The sequence below is a fragment of the Caloenas nicobarica genome, chromosome 2, assembly GCF_036013445.1.
Source record: "Caloenas nicobarica isolate bCalNic1 chromosome 2, bCalNic1.hap1, whole genome shotgun sequence".
In the NCBI taxonomy this organism is placed as follows: Eukaryota; Metazoa; Chordata; class Aves; order Columbiformes; family Columbidae; genus Caloenas; species Caloenas nicobarica.
This window is the reverse complement of record NC_088246.1, coordinates 6,945,748-6,969,072: the sequence shown is the minus strand read 5'-3', so window position 1 is coordinate 6,969,072 and position 23,325 is coordinate 6,945,748. Positions and strand designations below refer to the sequence as shown.

At 45.1% G+C, this 23,325-nt stretch overlaps 1 long non-coding RNA gene across 1 annotated transcript; it reads right to left on the bottom strand.

The window, feature by feature from the left end:
- Positions 1-10,730: 10,730 nt before the first annotated feature.
- LOC135985948 (uncharacterized) lies at positions 10,731-22,398 on the bottom strand. Its single transcript, XR_010605823.1, has 5 exons — positions 22,151-22,398; positions 21,940-22,014; positions 19,788-20,952; positions 11,861-12,003; positions 10,731-11,546 (listed from the first exon to the last, which is right to left on the bottom strand). It is a non-coding gene; the product is annotated as an uncharacterized LOC135985948 (long non-coding RNA).
- Between the last annotated feature and the right edge of the window lie 927 nt (positions 22,399-23,325).

Sequence of the window (23,325 nt, the reverse complement as noted above, 5' to 3'; positions counted from 1 at the left end):
TTTGTTGCTGGACTTCATTTACAATTGTTGGGGTTTTTTTGTTTTTGCCTTTTTTTACTTTTTAATTACATCAGTTCTTTAATTGGAGGAATTTTGGGTGGGTTCTGTCAGGTCCAACAAGTCCTGTTCTTGGAGAACTGGGGGTTTTTGGCAGGGTTTTGGATAAATCTCACTCTGGCTTCAGAAAACTTTCTCTTTTGAGAAGTTGGCTGAGCCTTTGTTTGTTCACACAGTCATCCCTCTCTCCCAGAAAATGCGTTCGGATCGAATGTGTTCTTCTGCGAACAGCCTGGTTGGCTCAGGGGCTGCTAGGAACAGTGTGCTGGCTACGTTTACTGCTTTTATACTAGAGCCTTAATGCTCTGACAAGTTGAGAAATGAAGAGCAGAAGATGCTCTCAAATAGTGGAGGGAAAGAAATGGTGAGGGTGTCTGGGCCTAGGTGGGGAGAGGTACACCCCTTTTCATCCCTAATTTCAAGGAGACTGAAAGCAGAGCTATTATTTCCCAAAAGAGGAGTCTGGAAATACTGGACAGATGCTTTTATTATAGTAATACAGTCAATGCTAGTACAATAAAAATGACAGGCAATTGTTTTCTCTGAGCCAGGGAGAGGAGGCACTCCTTGTGCACCCTCCTGCCACAAACACCAGTGGAAGAAGAACTACTTCAAGATGCTTTGAAAAGCAATGGATTAAGATAAAAGTGCATTAATTTCCTTGTTGAAGACCTATTGCTAAGCACTGTTAGCAGTATTATAAAAGATTGCAACTGAGGTCTGTCAGCCTAGGCTTGGTTTATTTGAGCCCAGCAGAGACTAGGGTTTTTAACTATAGGCCACTGCAAAAAGGCCGAAAGAGGTGCCTTTTCCGGGTACATGTCTTCAATGTCATAGCTGTCCTGAAGAAATTTTCCAAATCCAATAGTTGCAAGCTAATCATCTCTGAGAAAAGTCCTCTCCACACTCTCAACACCTGACTGAAAGCAATTCTACTGACATGGACTTGGTTGGTCCTGAATGATTTCTCTGATTGGTTTGAAAATCTTTCCTTAATCAGTAAATCCATGCATAAACCAGCTCCAACCCCCTTTTGACATTACTGTGGCTTGGTTCAGGCTCCCACCGACAGTATTCTCTGGTAGTGGTGAAGATGGGGCAAGACTAGGGAGTTTCTGTTGAGGTCTTACTCATCGACCACCCATTGAGTCTCATGATGCCATGTATAAGCATATATACAAAGAGAGCATCCCTGGCTATAAGTCAACTATAGGAGGAGGTTAAAAATAAAACAGATGGGTACAAACACAGCAGGGAAGCATGAGGCAACATTAAGACAGTTAAAACTAGCTTGAAAATACCTTGGACTTCCTGACCCCTACCACATTCCTACTGTGGTGTTTTAGCTATTGTGTGCAAACAAAGAGTGGGGAGGAGAAGCTTTAAAAATGGCACTGCAGTCAAAGAACTTTTAAAAAATTCTTTATGCTTAGCCTCCATTATGCTTGTAATGTTAATTAGGTCTCCTGGGAAGTAAATGTTCTTCCAGGACAGCCTTTAGCTGGGAGGCAGAGTATGGATCGGAGAGATGATCATTCTTTGGGAACAGAAGGCTCAGAAATCCCCTTTGATAATAGGCAGGTCTGGCTTACTTGCAGATTCCCCATGATAATACCTGTCTATCTGGGTGGGAGAACAAAAATCCAGGAAATCAACAGAGAGGGTTAGATCTTCCTTCGTGTGGTCATCATTTTTTAACTTCAGAAAATGATGGGCCCTTACAAACCAAACCTTAGTCTCTAGGAGTCTGTTGTTGAGGTCTCCTTAGGGCTCTGCCTATCATCAGTGATGTGTTTGATATGCTTACTTCCTTGATTTAACTAGCTAATTACCAATAATTAGCCCTTAACCAGCAATACTTGGCCTCGTGGTGCTTAGAGGGTCTTGATCCATTTAAACATTTCCAAGGGACAGCTTACCAACAAGTAAAAAACTTTACTCCATCTTCCACGCTCAGGAGGGCAAGGCTACCAGTATTTTAAGTGACTACATCACATAACCTCCAGACAGAATATGCTATTAGGATTTATTGGGTTATAATCCTTTTTTGATTAAAAATTATAAATCAGGTCATGTTTGATGTTAACCCATAAATGCATAGCACATGTCAAGCAAAACATAGTATATTTGGCCCCTGGGCATGCACAGAGGAGCCCACCCTGCTGCTTCCATCGCTTTGCAGAAAATAATGGACCTGATCAAAGGAGTGTGGCCTGCGCTGTGTCGGGGACATGGCTTTCAAGAGGTTAACTCTCAGAGATGCAGCATGCTAAGCTGTTGCGTTTGATTTATTGTCCCTCCTTTCTTCTTGTTTCTCCTTGAAACATAAAAGCTTGCAGCCCACAGACTCTTGACATTTCTTTTAAATGCTCTTGTCATTCAGAAATTGCCACAGTCATCTCCCTTAACTTTGCACTTAGTGTTCCCAGTCTGTTTGGGATTACTTGCAGAAGTTGAAAAGGAAATACGAATAGATTACAGGGCTCAGTCCTGTGAGGTGGAGAGTCTTCTACCTCTGAACCAGTAAAGCACTTAACCATTTACTTAACTTCATGGGTGGGGGTAGTCTGACAGAACAGTGTTACCACTAACTGAATTATAATCTTGAGAATGAAATTGTGAAGATGTCTGCAAAATAAACAGCCACTCTAGCTATCAAGGGCAGGTGACACTGTGGGATTTTTAAAGGATCACATTGATTTATGAGCACAATTATGGCTTGCACTGGAACCTGCCACTTAAATGCTTTTCTAAAAATCTGCCTGCCTATGATTTGGGGTTAGGTGCCTGGGCTCCTTGAATTCTCTTTTGCAGAGCAGGACTACTTTTCTGCTCATCCTGACTGTACCGTGTGGGTCACCCTCTCTCTAATGCATACTCATGAAAGATGGAGAGTCTTTCAACACCCAAGACAGTTCAATAGGTTTGCAACTTATTATCCCAGACTCAAGCAGCTTCATGGGAAACCCAGTCTCTGGCCCTTGTAGCCATCTAGGGCTAAGAATAGAAGTTGAGGGATAGGAATAAAAGTTTAAAAAATTCTGGACTTTTGGGAAAGCACCTTTATTTACTTCAAGACCATGCAGGAATGCCAGGTGGAGCTTTCATCCATTCATGAGCCATTGAACTAACAGCACATTTTTTAGCTCTATTAGCTACATATATGAACAGGGATAATCAGCTTGTAAATGGTGCTATATTGAATATGAAAACAAGCATAATACCACCTTCAACATTCCCTTCTGAAAGACGGCCAATTATAGTGAAGACACCTATCAGGACCTCCACCGATCCCTGATTGACAGGAAAGGTCCTTTGGTTCTGACCTGGGTCATGCTGTTGATCACAGATAGTGCTTGGGTTTGGTTTCTTACCTGTTGTGAAACTTCTCCTCCATCCAGTGCTCATCTCCATGGAACGTTCACAGTGATCTGCATACATTTTTTTTTCCTTTTCTTGGAAATTTTCTTGATTTGTCTTTTTGGGTGGAATTTATTTTTTTGTGACTAATGCTTCCAAAATCCTTTCTTTTCAGCCCTGAGCACTAGGGAATCTGAATACCAGCCAGCTCTTCCAAGGACACATGGAACTCGTTCACTGTACAAGAAACCTTTTTTTTTTCGGTTTTTGGGTTTTTGTCTCACACACACCATAAATTGGCATAAAAATTTAATTTTAACTTTTTCAAGTTGTTTGTGGCTGAGTGTAGCAGTTGTTTCAATGAAAAGGCCATGCAAGAAAAGGATGAAAGGGTGGTGGCAGATCATGGTTTCAGACCTCCTCAGACTGACGAAGGGAATGGACCCAAGTTTTCAACTTTTTGGGTAAGCGCTTTAAGATGAGGTTACTTTGGAAAATACGGTCCCTTCTCTCTTTCCACTCTACCCTTTCAAACGCAGTGCTTGTGGAGTCCAGAGGGCACCTTGCCTTCTGGCTAAGGCATCCCGGGCATTTCAAACACCTCTTCTTGTGGACACCAGAGTGTGGGTATGAGACATGGATGGGCTTAGTGAACACAGGGACATGTCCAGGCACGGGGAACAGCAAAACTTCAAAGAGTCTCCTTAGATGGCAACACAACTTTGCAGGCACCCAAGTGGGATAACGTTATTTTTTTCCCAGATCTCTCAGTTCAGCTGAGGTGTCTATATTCTGCGCAACTGCTGTTCTAAATGTTGCCCTTTGTGATTCGCAAGATGAGGCCCCAGGTGGCTTCAGGACGCTGTGCTGCACTGAAGAGGCACAGCTTTCTCTCAGTAATCCCGGGTAAAATGGCAGCTACAAGAAACATGAAAGGTGCGTTTTGCATGACGTATGTGGAAAAGCCAATTACATGTAATTAATGTTGGATAAATGCTTTGAAGATGAAAAGCTTTTATATAAGTGTGATTAACATCTATTCTGTCAAAATGATTGTCTTTCTAATGTTTTAAGAAGCTTAATAGCATGCTTCAGCTTTTCAGTGTTTATCTCTGAGATGTGATGACCCCATGTAAAGCATTCACTAGAAAACTATATAAGAAAGGCCTTCAGTGGGAGTTGATGTTGGCCACAAACCAAGAATAAAGACTGAGACACTGTGGGACAGAGATGATTCACCTGTCAACAGCTCAATCTCTTACAAAGGTTCCTAATCAGCAAAACAGTTGAGCGATGCTAAAGTATTGTCCTGATACAAGGTCTTAAATTGTGAGCACTCACTGCAGGATGGCTTACGGAGCCTATGAAAAGATAGTCTGTGCATGCTAGATCCAGTTTTAGAAGGTGCATGGTAAGATGTACCAGCTTACACTTAGCAGGAGCCCAGGATCTGGCATGGGGCCAAACAGACACCTCCAAATGGGAATTTTGCCACTGATTTCAATGAGTGCAAGGAGTGACTACATTTTAGCATGAACAAAAATAAGCTGTTACTGACTGAAGGCTTATAGTCGATTGTTTTGCTCTGACATATTTTGCTTTCCACTGTAAATAAAGTGGATTTCATTGTAAACCACTCGCAGGAGATGAGAAACAATAAGGGTTGGACACTGAACAATAGGCGTTCTGAGAAAACAGTCAGTTCAGACATCGGTAGTTGTTGTTATTTCCCAAAAATGAGTGCAGATGCTTTAGTATGCTGAAATCACTCAAGACTTTTATGGCAGAAAGAGGCCATGGAGTAAATAAACTGGTGACAGGTATAATGAAAGGCATTCAGTTTATTTGCTTGTTCAGAGTTATTTTATTCAAGGAAGGCCTGTTTTGCCTACCACAGGCAAATCCTTGAGACCATCTTGAAGAAGTATCTCCCTGGAAAAAAGAATCGTGCAAGATCATGGAGCAAGCCCGGGGCTTCTGGATGACAATCAAATGGGCTACTTAATTCTTTGTAAGCAATTCCTAGAAAGCATTGGTTCCCGGGAGAGACATATATGAAGGCTCCGGTCTTTATTGGCTGGTGGGGAAATACAAGGGCTGTACTTCCAGTACTGAGGGGAATGACATTTGGATAGTGTGTGGTGCTGTTGCCAAGAAAAGTGTCCAGATATCATCAAACATTAAGCTACTAAATCAGCCAGATAAAGGTCAGGGAGGCTTGCAGGCTACAGGAATGGGCAGAGATCATCTCTTTCTCTCCATAAGTTATCTTCTCGACGAGCTGATCCACTGGTGGGTTAGGACCAGTCATTGCAGGTTTTCCCTGTATAGTGGAAGTTGCAAGATAGCTCTGAGGTGTTGCTGGAATCACCTTTTTCTCCACTGTTCAGCCAACCCAGCAAAACCCTTCCCTGCCCTGGCCTCCTGAGGAACAGGTGCTGGAGTCAGTATTACCATCAATCGCAGCCGTATTTGCTTTTGAGTGCTGGGGCAGCATCACTGTGAGCTGTCATCCTTCAGGACACTTCTCTTGAGGGTCACCACACCTGTCAGAAGTACCAGTGATGTGGTGGGGGTGGCATTCAGGACTCACAAGGTGCCACCTCTACCCAGCCACAAGGTCTCTGCTTACTTTGTCAGCCTACATGTGGCAAAACAGGTGAGACAACTCAAGCTTTACTTGGACCTGCTAACACACACGGAAGATGGATGAGGTCCTCAGGGCTTATCTCTGTCAGTTCGCATGTATTAATACTTTGGCTGCTTTGCCTTCACTGGGATTTTACCTCTGGTTAATTACTCTGTATTTGCTTATGCCATGTAGGAGCATGCTTTTTTTTTCCCCTGGTGACGAGAAGCTGGATCCAGAAGTGCTCACCTTTACTGCATCTTGCTGAAGCACTGGCAGCTTTGTCTTTCCAAAACGCAATTGGTAAAAATGTCAAAACCGTTTCCATGAGGCTGTTGCCACAGGTGGGGATTCACATGCTCTCCCACAAGGCACCAAGGTGTGCTGCTGGAAAATGGGCATTGCTTGGGCTGGTCCTCTCCCTGGCATGTACTGTGCATCAGGTTTTCAAGTCCACCACCTTTCATAAACACTAAATGCCCACAAAAAGACAAGACAACCAACCTTTCCCTCAAAGGGAGGCATATGATAACTTCAGCTTTTGTTCCCGTGACCTGCCCTTGCAGGACTGAAAAGAGCTTTGAGCACACACCCAGGAGAGCAGCAAATCTCTCCTACAGATCACTTGTAAAATGGCCCCATTTGAAAAACACACTGTAGAAAGAATGAAGCCTGACTGCAAAGGAGAGTGGGTTTTTTTTTCGCCCATGAATAGGATTTCAAACTAGCAGCCAAAGTGAATCATTATACATCCTTGCCATATGCCACTTTCAATCAATAAGGCCTTATGCTCTGCTAACAATCATCCTAAACCATACCTATTAACAAGAATGCACATTTTCATAGTAATATGCCACGCACGTCACCGCACACAGACTGCAAACAGTTGAGAGCGATCACAGCCGAAGGGAGACGGAGTTTCTGAAACAACAGGCTAAGCATGTGGACGTACTCCACACTGTAGAGGCTGCCGCTCTTACACGTGTAGGCTGGTTTTTGCTTTTAATGGCATACGCTCCTACAGACTGATTGGTTTTTTTCTCTCTTCCAAGCATACGCTTTCTTGACGACCCAGCCAGTTTCTCTCCTGATGACCCAAGACTTTTTCAGAAGTAGCTGACGGACTGAGGATAAGGTGCAGCAAACAGCCCCAGGGGGATGAGATACGGCTTCGACAGGACCCCTTCAGTTTGGAGGTAGAGAGAGATGACAGCAATTGTCAGGAACTAACCATGAGTATGATTAGTTCATACCTGATCTAATCTCTCTGTGAAGACATGGAAACCTGCTATAAAAGAGACACAGGTTTTGAGGGACATGGTGTAGGAAGGGCAGACTTTATTTCCTATTGATCGCAGGGCACCTCTGTTTCCCACCTGCTATTTCTTCTGCCCAATTACACTGCAAACTCCTCCTGATGGGTGTCGCTTCTCCAAAAATACTGTGCTTGCTGCGGAAGTTATTGACTGAAATGCCACAGTCTGAGCCGCTCAGAGCAGCCAAGTCTTAACACTATGGGCATGAAGCACTCGGTAGATTCACCCAACTAAAGCAGAAATCTGCACTTGAGCTAGTCACCCGTAGCTCCCTTGCTAGTCAGCGGAGAGCCAGTCAATACAGTCAATGGAGTCTACAGTGATTCATCTCTTCCTAAACTAGATGGTTAAAACAGAGCAGATGAATTGCATAAGAAAAATACTCATTTCTTTTTGCTGCCTGAGAAGTCCAAAGTGACAGCTCGCATTTAGAAGTTTACTCTCACCTCTGCCCTCAGGACCTTCCCTTGCCCTGATGCTCTCTGTGCATCTCAAGCATTTGCTGGTGCAGCTCGCTCTGTATCCTGTACTGCAAAGAGCGTTACGGTTGGGTCGAAGGATGCCAGAGCAGAGTGGTTGTTCCACACTCAGCTAAAATGTACCACCTCGGAGCAACAGCCCCAAGCCCTCCCACGTGTCCCCAGACCCCAATCCCACATGAGTCACGGCCACATGACTGAAAATGCGGTATGTGAGCTGTGCATTGGGATTGCATCAGCCCTGGGGGTCTGGTTGTGCAGGAGCTCAGGCTAGACTATACAAAGTTCTTATGTCTACAGATCCTGGATTAGTAGAGCATGTACAGTATGACATGGTCCCGACAACAGCCTTCAGATGCTACCACATTAAAAAACCCTTCTATCTTTCCCTCAGAGGGTGAATTTAATCTTTGCTTATTTCTGTTTTTTATAACTGAAGGCTGCTTCTGCAACCCTTGTGTTGATATCTTACACATGGTCTATGTGATACCCTGCACAAGTAATCCTTGTGTGTTTTGCAACGTTCAACATAAAAATTCTTTACTAATCAAAACATATTACTGCTCAGATGTTTCTGTGCTGCAAAATAACCCCCAGTCAATCAACACCCCTTCAAACAATCCCTGCCTATGGTTATTGCTTTGCAACCTTGTTTCCTGCAGGTGAAGGCTGGAAAGGAGAACATGCTTACCTTTGAGCAAAAAGCTGTGTAACTCTGGGTGTCAGTAATACCACCAAAATATAGCCGAGGTGGTTCAATGCCCTTTTGCTGGCTTTCTGTGCAAGCATATATCCGTAATAGCGTCATTTGTTGCAAAGATTTCACTTCCGTCCTGTCTGGCACAGTATGCACTCATTGAATCTTGAAGTCCTCATTCCTCAGACAATTCCTCTCGCCTTTGATGAAGAGTTGTAATCCTGGAAGGGCTGTGCAAAATTTATACTACTAATTTTTCATATTTGGAGATATTAATGATGTCCAAGTTACTGGATTCAGTACAAGACAACTGGCCAAATTGCTGTAGTCTATTTTATATGTGAAGTAAATATAAGTGATCAAAGGAGAACTTCTGGCTTGAAAAGACATTAATACCACTAATATCAGCTGAAGTAATTAAACTGCATGTATGTGTTTAAACGCTTAGTGTAGCTGTTGACCCTATGGCATTCTCTCCCTTCTTTTTAACATCCATAGACATTTCGACACCAGCGGGATCTTTAGGAATGAGGGCAGTAAAGGCAGGTAGAAGAAAAGGTTTCCCATAATGAAAATGCTCAAGATCATAAAATAAACACACTCTTATTCCAAACCAGGATAAAAGCCCAAAATCGCAGCCCCAAAACCCAGTCCCAGCAATGACAAAACCACACACAGTCCCATATAATTTCACATCTGGAAAAAATGGTCAAACACCTCCTAACATTTCTGGCTGCCATTTCTGGCTGATATAAAATGCACCTGCTTCCAAAGCAGCCCTGCGTCCCCGGGGATCCTGGGAAGGCACGCAATGGGGATGCAGGTGCTCCTTTATAGCACCTACTTAAAGATGGAGAGAGCTGGGGCTGTTCAGCCTGGAGAAGAGAAGCTGAGAGGTGATCTTACCAATGCTGATAAACATCTCAAGCGTGGGTGTCAAAAGGATGGACCAGACTCTTCTCAGTGGTGCCCAACGACAGGATGAGGGGCAACGGGTACAGACTGAAACGCAGGAGGTTCCATCTGAATATGAGGAGAAACTTCTTGACTTTGAGGTGCCAGAGCCCTGGACCAGGCTGCCCAGAGAGGTTGTGGAGTCTCCTTCTCTGGAGACATTCAAACCCACCTGGACACATTCCTGTGTGATCTGCTCTGGTGACCCTGCGTTAGCGGGTGGGTTGGACTGGATGATCTCCAGAGGTCCCTTCCCACCCCAACCATTCTGTGTGATTCTGTGATACTTGGCGATAAAGTCAAAAGATGACCTTAGCTGGGGCTGAGCAAACAAGGTGGTGGATATTTCACACAGAAAGGTTCCTTTTAAATTACTTTAAAGGACTCTTTCTAGTTGAAAGGCAGATTCGCATCTGCCCATGACAATTCATCCCTACGGTGTCCCCAGGCATGATGTATCGTATGGTTGGGGACACAGGACTTTTTTCTTACATGCGTCCTCTGTGACTTTTTAGGGAAGATGGCAACTATCGAGATAATTATTTAATTACCCCTACTATATCTAGAACTGCAGTGCAATCTCATGTTCTTAGTCTGTTGTTTCAGACACAGCCAGTGGGGCTGGCTCTGCATGGACATGTTGAGCTGAATTTAGAGCAAACTCAACTCCCCGTGCTGCAGCTAATTAGAAGGCGATTCCAGTCGGGGAAATACTGGAGAAGAGCTTCAGCCCCAGCAAACCGTGATCTCCAGCCAGATTCAAATCCACACCCCCCAGCAACTGCAGAAGTGTGTTTTCTACCCTGCGCAGACCACATTTATTAATATTTGTGTGTCTTCAGTTTTTTCATCCTTCATTTCCCTTGATACAGTTTTATTTTTCCCAGTCAATAAGAATGATTTTATTCTTCTTAATTAGATTCTTTTTTTTTTTTAGGTTTCCCATAGTAATTAATGCACTTTTCTTCAGCAATATAACCTATTGCAGTAGTTAAAACACTAAATCATGACTGCTGCCAGATCTAAGGGACCAAGAAACATAGGTTTTTCAAGAGCCACTTTGTCTTCATCTTTTGAATTAGTTTGCAGCCTGCTTTACATTTTTGGGTAAGTAATAAGATTTGTTGATTTGAATGAAGAATGATACAAAAATAAATTGCATTGTACTTTTAATTACATAGTCTTAATTTTTGTGGTGACACTCCAAGCTCTCATGTAATGTTGTTTAATGTTTACATCTCTTTATTGATTTGGTAATTTAAATACAAAAATGTTGTTTAATTTGCAAATTTCTTCATTCATTGTTGGGTTGCTGTGCTCACTAAGGAATCAGGAGAATTCTGTCTTTTCCCCTATCTCTTCTGTGCACATGCAGGCATGTATGTTCCATATTTGCTTTTTTCTTGGGCACCAAATCCCAGCTACAGAGATGCTTTTCTTCTCCACTGCTGTGAGACCGTGATTCTCCCTGTGCTCGACATTTTGAACCAGAAGGGTTGGTGTGAAATGGGCTCCAGGAAGCCCTTTTTTTGGGACTCCTTGGAGGTGGTTGAAGATAGTGGGGGGTAGGTCAAGAGCCACCGCTGGACAGCCTTGGTGGGCTCTTTCTTCACCTGGGAAGTCAAACACCCTCACAGCACTGAGAGTGGTTTGAATCCACCCGTCCTCTGCAGAGGACATGGTGGAAGCAGATCTTGCAAAAGTTCACAGAGACCATAGGATGATCCCCGTTAGATCTCCTTTGGTTTAGGATGAGGATGAGGATGACGTCCTTACTGCTCTCCAGATGGCATTCGGAAATAGCTCTGAGAATGCAACCAACCAAGAGACCTGTTGGAGAGGGCTCAGAGGAGTCCAATAAGATGATAAGAGGGCTGAAACATCTCTCCTATGAGGACAGGCTGAGAGAGTTGAGGGTGTTCAGCCTGGAGAAGAGAAGGCTCCAAGGAGACCTTATTGTGGCCTTTCGGTAATTAAAAGGGGCCTGTAAGAAGGATGGCGACAGACTTTTCAGCAGGGCCTGTTACAACAGGACAAGGAGTGATGGTTTTAACCTAGAAGAGAGGAGATTCAGGCTAGATATGAGGAAGAAGTTTTTTACACTGAGGGTGGTGAAACCCTGTCCCAGGTTGCCCAGAGAGGTGGTGGATGCCCCATCCCTGGAGACATCCCAGGCCAGGCTGGACGGTGCTCTGAGCAACCTGGTCTGGGTAAAGATGTCCCTGCTCATGGCAGGCGTGGCACTGGATGAGCTTTGAAGGTCCCTTCCAACCCAAACTATTCTACGATTCTATGATTTCAAAAGCAAACCTTCAAACCTTCCTTCCTCCATCAAAACCAACATCTCTAACACACCTCTTCCACTCACCTCTGCTCTCTCGGAGAGAAGCCAAGGACATTGCTCCATCCTTCCCCAGGCCGTGTTAGCCATTCAGCGAAATCCCATCTTTGTGGACTGGTTTTGAGGTGTTTGTCTTTCAGTTTTAGAGCTCCAGTCATATTTCGGAGTTTCTAGAAGTTAAGCAAAATTAAACTTTTCTTTCAAAAATCCATCACCATAAAACTGTTTTCACCCTTCTTCATTAATGATTTACTTTCTGTGGAATAAATGCACCAACTGAGGACAGAATCATTATTAAAATCTCAGTTAACAACACAATGTTACTTGGATCCTTTCATTTCCTCCACTATTATAAAATTCAAGATTCATTTCATCTATTAATATTAGCAATCTATTTTTTTTTTAATTTTGACCAGGCACAAATTAAAGAGGGAATGATATTATGGAAGAGGCACTAGAACTTATTCCTTTTTTGTAAAATCTATTTTTTCCTTTCCATCAGTTCTTTCTTTGCATTTAATATTGGCTTCTTTTGCATTGATATTCCCAGTGACTTCATTTGATACCTGGCATTACTCCCATGGAAGTCAAGTGGAAGAAGCCAACAGATATCCTTGGATGGTGATTAAAATTAAGGGTCAATGAAGAGCTGAAGGCTGGCAAACAGGTTTGGGAGCAAGGGAGCTGGGTTCTGGTTCTAGCCTTGCCACAAAATTGTTCTGTGACCCTGCACGAGTCATTTTATTTCTCTGTACTGCAGTTTCCACATGTTTAAAATAGGAACAAGAGAGTCTGCTGCTCATCGTTCAAGTCTCCTAGCAAATAAAACGTGATGTATAAGAGCAACGTGAGCAAGAAGGCGCAGATCCTTCTCTCAAGAAATCAGTGTCCTAGAGTAGCAGCAGACAGGGAGGACAGGGGCAGAACAGAGACGCACACTATTTTTCCGAGAGCTCACGAATTGCTCCTGTTCCCTTATAACAGATCATTGTTGGTGGGTTCTAATGAGATTTCCTTTGTGCCTTTCTAACACTAAACATAACTGAGATTTCTTCGCAATATTCCACACAGAAAAGCTCTGTTCATGTGCAGCGTTTCCTTGACAAAGAAAGGCTGGATTTTTAAAGCTCTAGAATAGCCAAATTCTACAGTTATGGCACACTTATTTCTTAGCTTGTTTCTGTACCACTACAATCTTCAGAGCTGCACATCAGCTACGTATGCATGTGATTGCTCTTGCCATCTCCTCGATTGCAGACAGGGGATTGCTAATGTGGCAGGTCTTTCCAAACACTGAAGTGCTGAATTCCAATGATGTCAGTGGCAACTGGAGGAAATAGGAAAAGAAATTTAGATGAAGCCTTCTGTAATAGGAAGCCCCTGGTACAATCAGCCACAACCATCCCAGCAAGATCTGTGTCTAACACCTTCTTGCAGTGGCAATTCCACAACTGCCTGTGGGAATACATCAGCCTGTGCTGAACTATCCACAGCACTGAAAAGTTTCTCCTGATGTTTTACCTACGTCTTTCCTGCTGGAGCTGAAGTCCATGACTCACCCTACTTGCAGAAGGAACAAGGACACATTGTGCCCTTCCTCTCTGCCCAAGCCTTGCATGTATTTGGCAACTTGTTTTATCTCAGCTTGGTCCTCTCTTCAGACCACACACTTCTCTCTCTCTCAGCCTTTCCTCAAAGGCAGGTTTTCTACACCTTCACTAATTCTTTTTGCACCTCTCTGGGCTTTTCCCAACTGATTCGCATGTATCCCAAGGTGTGGAAATTGTTCTTGAGCCAAGAAACTGCCATTGCCAAGTTTAATGGAAAGATTGTCCTGTGCCTTCTGCAGTGTGTCCCTCTGAACAGGCATCCCAGAGGACTGATGGATTTTTGCAGCACTGGATTTCTGCTGTACTCCCAAGCATCACAGCCCCGGATCTTTTTTTCCGCATGGCAGCAGCTTGGCCAATTGCTCCTCGTTTTGTATTTGAGAAATTGATTTTACCTCCTCTGCCAGGGAGTGCAACATTTTAATTACTTCTGTGGATAAAGCCTGTTGTTCCCATTCTGATCAGGACTTAAGAGATAAGTAAAGCAAAGCCTATCAGAGATCCTGCAGAAGCTTGAACTGGAACCCAGGCTACCAGAATACTTCCAACCATTTCCTCTGCCATATGTCCTTCTCATGCTTGTCCCATGCCATTTTTTCTTTAAATCTTTCTTCTCCGATATAATTGAATTCTTTTCAAATCTGGTGTTAGTAGCCACTTGCAACCATTTAAACTGTGGCAGCTGAATAATTAAGAGTCTGTGCACTATCCCACAGCATGGATAGGCCGCGATAAATGGGAAACAGATTGGTTGCTTGCTGGATTATTGATTATTTCCCTGCTGCCAGTCCCTGCTTCTCAGCACAAATGAGTGGCATTTGGTTACAAAAATAAAGGACAAGATCAGTGGCCTTTGGAAGTAAGAGAGTCTGAGTTAATACGGGGCCAGGAAAGTCAAGACAGGAATTGTAATCTTCTTTCGAAAGGTCCTAATCCCAATTTAGGGGCCATTGAGACACCTAAAAACAGATAAAACTTTGAGGCTGCCTACAAATATAGTTGTGTCTCATTCTTCTGAAATCCATGGAGAGGCAGTGCCCACGCCAGGGACCCACAGTACCCTGGCATCACAGCCTGCAGGCCTGGCTGCCCTCACTTGGGAATACATTTATCACTGATAAGATGCCAAAATGTCCAAGAGTTGAACGCTGGGGAGCTTTGGGAAGGAAAGCAGGTTCTTCTCCCAGGCATGACGGACTGCAGCAGTATTTTACCTGCATCTGTATTGGCAACGTGTCACTCCTGTCTCTCTACAAAATTGATGGAGCAGTGGTTGGATTCTTAACAGAATAGTTTCTATACTTTGTACTTTTAATGACATATGTTCTACGCTACGAAGCTAAGGAAATAGTTTGAGAAAGGCATTGGGGCAGCTGGGCAAGAAGCAGTTGACAGGAGGGTAGGGAGGTAAGACCAAGGTGGAAGCCCATGAAAGCCAGAAATTGCTTGGATGAGTCCATCAGGGAGCCCTTCAGCATTCCAAAGACCTGCGGTTTAACTGGGAGGCCTGAATGGAGAGAAGTCCCTCAGAGCTGACGAACCTATGTCAGAGATGGTGGCACAGGGAGTCCGTGACTTCAGCGAGGGAATTCAGCCCCTGAGATAGAGCTACGCAGCCCAAGGGATGGAGCGAGGGTCATGCTGCGCTGCCAGAAACACAGGGAAGGGACAAATAGTCTGTTTTGGCTTCGGTAGACTGAAAAGAAAAAATCTTGCAATATGTAAAAGCTGGAACAGCAAGAAAAGGAACAACCTGTCCCCCATGTACTCAGTAAGAACCAAACTGGAGCAGGAAAGGCTGAGGTTATTGTGGGAGGGAAAACATTCTGCAGGCCCTGGGAGCCCAGAGCACCATGCAATGCCCAGCACTGCAGGAAGAGGTTGGAGGAGCATTTCTCAGGAATGACACAGGTCGAATAAACACTGCCAAAGGGAGGAGGATGGACTAGATGACACCTGGAGATCCCTTCCAACGTTAGCTCCTCGCTGGTACATTGTCGGCTGCCAGATGCGGGACAAGTTTCCGCCAGGCAGTTTACACCAGCACTTCCCCCTGGTGACCAGCAGAAACACACACTTTATGGTGTAAAAACAAACTTTGGTCCCAATAAAGACAAAAGGACAACTAGGGACAACAAAAGGGATCTGGGGGTGTTGATTGACAGCTGACTGAATATGAGCCAGTCTGTGCCCAGGTGGCCAAAAAGGCCAACAGCATCCTGGCTTGGATCAGGAATAGTGCGGCCAGCAGGGCTGGGGAAGTGATTTTGCCACTGTACTCGGCACTGGTGAGGCTGCACCTTGAATCTTGTGTTCAGTTTTGGGCCCCTCATCATAAGAAGGACATGGATATACCAGAGAGAGTGCAGAGGAGGCAACAAAGCTGCTGAGGGGCTGGAGCACAAGTGTGATGGGAGCGGCTGAGGGAGCTGGGGGTTCAGCTGGAGAACAGGAGCTGAGGGGAGACCTTCTGATCTCTGAACTGCCTGAAAGGAGCTTGGAGCGTGGAGGGGGTTGGTCTCTTCTCCCAATGAACAAGTGATAGGACGAGAGGAAATGGCCTCAAGTTGTGCCAGGGGAGGTTCAGATTGGATATTGGGAAAGAATTCTTCTCCGGAAAGGGTTGTCAGGCACTGGAACAGGCTGCCCAGGGCAGTGGTGGAGTCACCATCCCTGGAGGGGTTTAAAGGCGTTTAGACAAGGTTCTTAGGGACATGGTTTAGTGCTAGAGTTAGGTTATGGTTAGACTCGATGATCCTGAGGGTCTCTTCCATCCAAAATGATTCTATTATATGATTCTGTGACTACCTTGCCAGGGATGTCCAATTCATTACTCAATACCATGTAACACAATAATGATGCACTTCAAAGCTTAGTCCATCTGCCTTGTTCTATTTATACTGTGGTCTTGAGTGTTTATCGCCTCCTGCTAATGGCAGTAGATTATTTGCCACAAAAACTTGATTATTTGCCACAAAAACTTAATTATTTGCCTTCTTTGAGAGGGTATTTCTCCTGATTAAAGCCTTCCTGAGAGCAGTGCAGGAAGCACTCAGCCCCACCGGGCATTCTTATACCCTAACCACTGAAATCTGGGACAATGGCCAATAATCTGGGACAAACTCTAAAAATACACCAAACGCTCCAGGACATATTTTATTGGTCCTTCCGTACCTGCCTTGAATGTGTCAGGAAGCATGAGGCCACAGGTAAGAATAATGAAAATAAACCCTCCAGCATGGTCCAGCTGTCTGCAGGAGGGATACAGATGCTTTTCTTAGGCAGAACCATTTCAAAGAGAGACACGACACCTCAGTATAAACGTTCCCATTGTTAACGCTTAATTGCAACCAGTTTAAAACCTCCAAGCCTAGCTTTTAAAATAAAAAAATGGAATTTGAAAGATGTTCCTCTGCCAATTAAACACCTGGGGAGAGAGGAAGGTGAGAGAGCTGGAGAGATGACAGGCCTTGCCTCTAGGCTCCTGTAGCCACCTTACGCACTTTAAAACACCTGCACCGCATTTTCAGGTAAAACATCAACAGCTGAAGACAATGTGGGTAAATACCTACTATCTTTTTTACAATGAGGGTGATGAGACCCTGGCCCAGGTTGCCCAGAGAGGTGGTGGATGCCCCATCCCTGGAGACATCCCAGGCCAGGCTGGACGGGGCTCTGAGCAACCTGAGCTGGTGCAGATGTCCCTGCTCATGGCAGGGGGGGCACTGGGGGAGCTTTGGAGGTCCCTTCCAACCCAAACTATTCTATGAATCTACAATTCTATGATATTTTTTACAGAGGATGGTAACTCAAACAGATAGGGTTAGGGCACAGTGTAAGGGCAGTGACTGAACATGCTGTTCTTGCTCTGCAGCTTCAAGGGCTGTTGTATTTCCAGGCTCTTTTTTAGGTGTTGCAAAACCCCGTGGGGTCCTGCTGGCAGCCACCCAAAAGAGTGCAGCACTTCAGGCTGCCCTAACCTGGTCCAAACACACCCCGAGGACAGAAAAGGTTTCACACCTTGCCCTTCGCCTGCCACCCCCAGCCGGTGTCTGCAACATCGGCTGTTGCACAAAACAAAGCGGAATAACCAGGGCGACTCGGCGGCTCCCAGGCTCGCAGCATTGCACCCTGGCTAGCCTTACCCTGAGGATGGGAAGGTTTTCTTTCACCCTTCTGCTTGTCCCTCTCGCATAGCAGCTTTGTCGATAACCTCTATGCAAGCAAAATGGTCTGATGATGTGACCCGTGTTTATTTACCTTCAGCTTTTAATGGAAGGAGGACAGAGTGCTTTATGGGCACAGAACAAGAGATTAATAGATTCTCATTACTGGTGGCTGTCACAGCCACCATGATTGTCATCAAGAAGTGATTCTGGTATTGCTACCACCGACTTGGGAGTACATTTTCCTGACAGACATCCAGGCAGCCTTGAACATTTCAAGCAGAAGGAATTTTGCTGTTGTGACACTTGGTAATCTGTTTGAATGGTTAAGTACCATCGGCTGGTAGAAACATCTTCCTTCCACCAAATTTAAGACGCATTGACTTCAACTTGCTGTAAAATGTGCTCTTGGAAGTTAGAGAGATACTTATTTTTTTTAGGAGCTAAGCACCATCAATAGTGAAATGACTGTATTTGTATTTTACAGGGAAACTGAGGCAGAGCGCTTGAAAGCAGGACACTAAAATGAATGTCTACAGTTCGGTATCATAGTCCATTTACTCTGCTTTTCCTGACTCCTGTCCACTGGCTTTTGCAACAGCTGGAGCTTCTGTACCTGAGGTTCAGGGAAATCACTCTGTGAGCTGTGAGAGCAGCAGAACCTGGTGTTTCAGGGTAATTTGAACGCTGGTTTCTCATCACTAAAAAGCACAGTAGTGCTCAAAGGCACAAGAAAAAAACGGCAGCCACAGTAACCTTCAGTACAGTGAATCTCAATGAAGAAAATACCTGAAAGGAACCTCAAGCATTAGGCAGACCTTTGACGCTATGTCCTGGGTTAAAAAAAGATAGAAAATGCAGTCCTTTACCAATTAAGCATATACCGTCATTGCAGAATTAGTCATATGATGTCCGTAATCCTCCTTGTCTGAGCACAGAAGTCTCCAACTCGAGTGTGGGCGTGCTTTGGTTCCCGGCGAGCTGGCGTGACTTGGGGGTATGGATTAGAGCCTGGATTCTTCTTTATTGGGAGGGGGTAACACTCTAATGGTACAGCTACCATCCAGCACTGACTGTCCTCTAGAGTCTTCTTGCAATTAAGTTCATGCCCAATAGGCCACCCAAGTTCTCCCGGATTTAAAGAGAAATAATTACACAACAACTCTGCTGGTTACAGCAGTAAAAATAATGAGCTATGCCCCAGAAGTCTTAACAAAATTCACAGACGAATAAAGCGACACTAAAGATCCAACCTGAACAAAGCTTTGGCATGTGGCTCTGACACAGGGTGACACGTGTCAGTTGCTGGTATTTACACTTTAATCGAAATACAACTGAAAACCAAGGGAAAAGTTCAAATTCTGGAGGATGGCAAAACTGTTAGTTTACAGGCATTTTCGTAATAGATCCCTTTGCTTGGTATATTCCCCTCTAATCTGTCAACATCTGATGCCCTGCTCTTTAGTCTGGAGCTAAGAAAAGCTACGAAAAAATACCTTCATATAGTTTAGGGCCCATTCTGTCTGCCGTATCACTTGCTATTTTTACTGGTCGCACTGAAGCCAGACCGCAAAGGGCAAATTTGTCACCGTGGGTGGGCTTTTTTAGAGCGAAAAGCAAGGCCTCGTACAGACAGTAGCAAAGACCATCTGCATCCACGTCTGGAAGTCCAGGCTCTAATTTAAAGCTGCTTCAAATATAGAAATTCCAGCAAAGTTAATAGTAGCTGCATTATGGAGAGGTGACAGCAGCGAGTCCTTAGAAAGCTGGGGAAGGTTTAAATCTGCCTCAGCTCTGTTCCCTTTAGAGTTAGGCAAGGCCTCTAGGAGCAGAATCAGGCTAATATTGGGTATAAATCCTGCTGGGAAATCCTGCAGGTGAGATACTGACCACACAGCAACGGCATTTCTTGAAAACAAGGAGAAAGTTCTCCCGCAAAACCACCTTTTCTCCACACGTTGAGAACCGTGCAACATCGCCCTGCTGTATTAATTGGTCTGTGCTTTTAAAAGCTTCCTAACTCTGCTTACAACTGAGAACTTAGCTTACTGTTATATTAAGAAACTACTTCATGGTGTGGGTTGGTTATTACTGGGAAGCGCTTAATTACAATAAAATGCGTAGTTAAAGTGACAATTTATTTACTCGAGGTTATGAATATAAATCGTTTCTTCTTACCCATGCATTTTGAAATGGGATGGTGGAGGCTGGGATCCCAGGAGTTTCTTTACGCTGATGGATTTCCTACAAGCAGCTTTAGGAACCGATACGGAAACTGCAGCCTGTGAACCAGTTTGCTGACTTGGAGCCTCAGCACACATTTCTCACTTGTTGCAAGTAATGCAAGTTTTGCTTAAGACGACTGGAAATGGGTCCCTTTAACTGCATCAGAGCTCTGTAATCTGCAACGAACCAATGCCAAGCTGAAAAATAAATCCCTGTTAGTGAATACATGGAGAGATAAAGGAAACATTGGGTCCCCTTCCCCCAGTATTTTCCATGCTTTATAATACCTCTGTCAGTATAAATTTCCATTCACTGAAGAAATTACATTTCACGAGAGCTACAATAGGATTTTAAGATAAATGACATGCGAGCACTGCAGTTTTGCAGAGGCTTAAGTGATCCAAGTATCTTTATCACGTGCGGGGTATCAAAATACATGAATTTGACTTGTTACAACAGTCAGAGGAGAAAGATTGAGCGTCATATGAGGCTGCAAAGCATAAAACCATCTTAGCTAAAATTTATTTTAGTGCGAGAGGGTTTTTTTTTTTAAACTGTTAAGTAAAATTATTTCAAAATGGTCTGAGCTGTGCAGCTCTAATGATAACTGGAAACAGGAAAAAGCTCTTGAAAACGCCGCTTGTAAGGGCATTTCTTGCAAGCACTGCCTACTCTTAACACTTGCTACCTTCGTTCATCGCTATTTCCGAAATTCTTGGAGGCTGACGAAGTTTTTAAGTGTCATCTTGCTAAGGCTGTAACATTATCTCCAGTGACAATACTCGCTCCTGGGCTTTTATGTTGCAAGTAGAGAAAACATTTTAGCTTTTCAGGAGGGTAAACATCTCCCTGTGAAACAATGTAAGCAAGGCGGGCTGAAAACCCTGGTGTTTAATAAACGAAAATTCAGAGTACTGTTTATCCCTGGGCAAAAATTGCCCCGAGTCCGTCTGTCTGTCCGTTTGCAGCATCGCCTGCGCCAGGCAGCAGCGCGACATCCGTGGGCAGAAGGCCACGCTCTGCTCGCCTTTTTGGGTGGCTTTAGAAGAAAATCCCAAGCGTCCGTTCCCCCAAAAGCGACGATAGGCATGTGATAAATGTGCTCCCAGGTCTCTGCCTGCAAAGCACAAATTCAGGTATTGTAAAACAAGGATGTTTCATAGTGCCACGATTAAAAATCGGAGCAGAATTGGCCAGAGAGCGTTTCAGCCTGTGCAGGGAAGCAGCCCAAGCGATCGCTACATTAGCCACACTGCCTGCTCCCCAGAGCTAGTATTTTTTTGGTATTAACTAAATGTCTCATTTTAGCTAATCATGGGGATACCGGTACAGTGAAACACTGGGTCGTATTTCATTGCCCCACACATTTCTCCACACTTCAGCCACTTGGTAGCTGTTTACGAACTTCTTCCTCCAATTAAATAAGCATAAATATTGGCTCGTTATTTGGTTTTGAATGAAATAAGCAGCCTTATAAGAAATTATCGACCCATTGTTTCTCTTTCCTCTTGAGGCTCCGCATGCATCCTGAGCTGGACATTTACTTTGACCACTGTTTCTCGTTCCTTTTGCACCCTTGTGGTCTCCTCAGCCATTTGTCTCACAAGCATCTGGTGACAAAATCAGTCCTCGCTGCCTCCAGATTAAAAAACCCCAAACCCTACTAGTGAGTGCTTTTTTCTGAATGAATAATGACCAATTTCTGACCCCATCCCTTTGACAGATATGTCTCCTTATTTGCCGCCCTTGGTTTGATGAGCCGGGTGACATTATCCACTTTGCTTTTCCCTTGCCACAGACCTGCCCAGCAGCAGCTCTTCGTGGGCTTGTTTTCGCTACATTTTGCTCCAAAAATTATTTTCTTGAGCATTTTTCAAAGCTTTACCAATAGCATTGCCCCTTGGTGCACAAGTTAGCTGTAACTTTCCCCCAAGAGTCTTGTGTTTATAGTCACAACCACTATACACCTGCTGATGTATTTCTCTTATAGCAAATGTATGAATGAGGTATGATACCCTGAATGATACTATTAATCAGTTTATTGCAACTCCACCTAGGAATCCCATTCACGGTTAAGACCTTGTTGCACAAGTGTTATACGTACATATAAAAAGTCTCCAGCTTCAAAGCGCTTACAAGCTCTTACAAAAGTCTCCTGAAGTTTCCTGCGAGCTTCTTACTGTAAAAAAAAAAAACAAACGTATTTCTTCCTGGAACAAAACGCTTCTCAAACTTTTAAAAGAATGATTCATATTTACTCTTATCTCCCTCCAGAGGAGAAAAGTAAATGGTTTTAGAAATATTTTCAGCCTTACTCCCCACTGGCCAAATCAGCGAGAGCTGACCAGCAGTTCACCATCGTGCGCAGGGGCTCCGTGCAGCATCCGTGCCGCAGCCCTTTCTCCTGATGAGTCAGAGGACCTCGCAGCCCCAAAGTCTTGGGAATGACCCAACTTCAGCATCTTCCGTTCCTCTCTCCTTCCCCTTAAGATTCCTTTGGTGCTCCCTAACGCCGTGTTATTTCATTATAATTAAAATAAATTGCGGCGAGAGTTCAATCCCTGTAACCCTGGCAATAGAGAAAACCTTATTAACCCTTGAAACAGACTGGAAATTGATTCTGCTGAAGTGCCCTGGCACCCCTGGACACTGAGTCACCACCCCTACGAGATCCTGGGGTCAAGGGACTTTTTTGGGTGCAGGCGGGACATGAGCAAGGAAAACACCTTCTCACCAGCTTGGAAGAGGAGGATGTTTGTGGTTTTTGTTTTGTTGTTATTTTTTTGCCAGGACGGGGTTTATTTAAACCCGGGGCGCGGCGGGGGGGGCAGCACTGCTCTCTCCCCGGGGACGGCGGCGGGGCCGGGGGGGTGGTCCCGGCATCCACTCCGTTTCCCCGAGAGGCCGCGGTGGCTCCGCGCTGCGCTCCTCCATCCTCCCCCTCTCCCCCCACCCCGGGGGGCGCGGCGCTCCGCGGGGCGCGGCCGTGACGGGCAGCCCCGCTCCCCACTCAGCGCCCGCGGAGCCCCCGCGCCGCTCCGCCCCCCTCCAGCCTCTTTGTATCAAACATCCGGGTTTCCCCCGCTGGCTCCGCTTGGGCTTCTCCCTTTTTTTAGAAGCCATTTTGGACTCGGTTCAGGTTTTTTTTTTTTTTTTTAATTATTAAAACAAAACATAAAAACCCACAACAAACCTCCCCTTTCCACCCCCACCCCCGCTTTTTTTTTCCGCCTTTCCCCCCCGCCCCCGTACATGGCAACTCCCGCCCCAGCCTCTCCTCCCGCCGCCCCCTCGCTCCGCGCCCCGCGCAGCCCGCGATGCCGCGGCGCGGCCCCCCCGCCGCCACCAGCCCCCCTCCCGGCCGCCTCTCCGCGCCCGCTCCGCGCTTTCTCCGCGGGCTCTTGCCTGCCGCCCAGCAGCCGCTCCGGACGCGGGGTCGGTAACGGTGCGAAGTTTCGCTGCTGCCGGCGCTGGCACCGCGTGTGCGTTG